Source organism: Poecilia reticulata, unplaced genomic scaffold (assembly GCF_904066995.2).
Source record: "Poecilia reticulata unplaced genomic scaffold, P_reticulata-male-v2 Scaffold_156, whole genome shotgun sequence".
In the NCBI taxonomy this organism is placed as follows: Eukaryota; Metazoa; Chordata; class Actinopteri; order Cyprinodontiformes; family Poeciliidae; genus Poecilia; species Poecilia reticulata.
Genome location: NW_027675254.1, coordinates 12,501 through 15,000, shown reverse-complemented (window position 1 = coordinate 15,000; position 2,500 = coordinate 12,501).

Genomic DNA, 2,500 nt, shown 5'->3' with positions numbered 1-2,500 from the left:
TTAGATAGGCTCGCCAGACATCCAGGTTTCCGAAAATATAATTTTCTAAGACCTCACTTTGCCATTTTTCTTCTAAGTCCCTCTTTTCCAACTCTCTCCTGATATCGTTCCGGCGGTGTTTTGACGGGTAAGGTGACGTAATACCCTCGGCCGAGTTTCATGGGCGAAAGTGAAAGTAAAAAAAGACCGGACATTTTAGTGTGCACCGGACCTTCCGGTGCTAATATCTCGGTCGTTCTTTGCGGTAGAAGGAAACGGAGGGCACGGGGCTGTTCCCCGGAGTCCGGACTATCGGGCCATGGTGCGTTTTTACCGAAAAAGTGCATTTTTCGCCGTTTTTTGGACCGCTTTTCCGCGAAACGCTTAAAAATTCGTTAAAAATCGTAGGAAGGTCCTGGAGCAAATCGGACACCACCAGCGCACTCCTGGGACTCGCCCGGTTCCAACGGTGTATGACATGCCAGGGTTCCCGTCCGTTTTGACCGCTTTTTCGGGGGACCGAATGGGACCGCTTTGGCGAAAATCACTTAAAAATTCGTTAAAAATCGTAGGAAGGTCCTGGAGCAAATCGGACACCACCAGCGCACTCCTGGGACTCGTCCGGTTCCAACGATGTATGACATGTCCGGATCCGAACAAGCGTTCGGGGTCTGGGTCGTGTTTCGGGACCCTGGTAAGGCACATGACAGTGGCGCTGAGGATGATGATGTTGGAGCAGCCGATGAAGATACTCGCGTCGGGCGGGGCTGAGCGGGGGATGAGCGAGGGCTGAGACCCTCGACAGAGAACCGGGCCTAGGGGACCGGGACTTTGGTCCAGGCCTCCGGGAGTGACATCACCCGAACCGGGGGCATCCCAGGAGCACGATGGTGCCAGTCCCGGTTCGTTTGGACCGCGGGAAAGGGTACTTTTGACCCGACTTCCGGTAGACGGTTAAACACCCATAGACGACCGCAGGAAGGTCCTGGAGCGAAACGGAGGCCACCCTAGTAATCCCCGGAGCGGCCCGGATCCAACGGTGTACGGCATGAGCGGGTTCCGGGCCTTCCGGACCGCCTACTCGCCCCCCCCCCAGGCCCGCTTAGGCGCAAATCGCTTAAAAATTCGTTAAAAATCGGGGGAACGTCCTAGGCGAAATCGGAGACCACCGGGGCACTCCTGGGACTCGCCCGGTTCTTCCAGTATATAGTTTGCCTAGGTTCCGTACGAATTTGAAATCCGGGCCTGGAGCAACAGAGACATCCAGGCCTGCAGAACCAGGCTGGGACATCCAGGCAGAGACATCCAGGCCTGCAGAACCAGGCGGACATCCAGGCAGAGACATCCAGGCTGCAGAACCAGCAGACATCCAGGCACAGACATCCAGGCCTGCAGAACCAGGCACAGACATCCAGGCACAGACATCCAGCAGACATCCAGGCCTGCAGAACCAGCACAGACATCCAGGCACAGACATCCAGGCTGCAGAACCAGCACAGACATCCAGGCCTGCAGAACCAGCACAGACATCCAGGCCAGCAGACATCCAGGCCTGCAGAACCAGGCAAGCACAGACATCCAGGCACAGACATCCAGGCCTGCAGAACCATGCACAGACATCCAGGCACAGACATCCAGGCCTGCAGAACCAGGCACAGACATCCAGGCACAGACATCCAGGCAGAGACATCCAGGCCTGCAGAACCAGGCACAGACATCCAGGCACAGACATCCAGGCCTGCAGAACCATGCACAGACATCCAGGCCTGCAGAACCAGGCACAGACATCCAGGCCTGCAGAACCATGCACAGACATCCAGGCCTGCAGAACCAGGCTGGGACATCCAGGCACAGACATCCAGGCCTGCAGAACCAGGCACAGACATCCAGGCACAGACATCCAGGCCTGCAGAACCATGCACAGACATCCAGGCAGAGACATCCAGGCCTGCAGAACCAGGCTGGGACATCCAGGCCCAGACATCCAGGCCTGCACAGACATCCAGGCACAGACATCCAGGCCAGCAGACATCCAGGCACAGACATCCAGGCACAGACATCCAGGCCTGCAGAACCAGGCACAGACATCCAGGCACAGACATCCAGGCCTGCAGACATCCAGGCACAGACATCCAGGCCTGCAGAACCAGGCTGGGACATCCAGGCCTGCAGAACCAGGCACAGACATCCAGGCACAGACATCCAGGCCTGCAGAACCAGGCTGGGACATCCAGGCCTGCAGAACCATGCACAGACATCCAGGCAGAGACATCCAGGCCTGCAGAACCAGGCACAGACATCCAGGCACAGACATCCAGGCAGAGACATCCAGGCCTGCAGAACCAGGCACAGACATCCAGGCCTGCAGAACCAGGCACAGACATCCAGGCCTGCAGAACCAGGCTGGGACATCCAGGCCTGCAGAACCAGGCACAGACATCCAGGCCTGGACATCCAGGCACAGACATCCAGGCAGAGACATCCAGGCCTGCAGAACCAGGCACAGACATCCAGGCAGAGA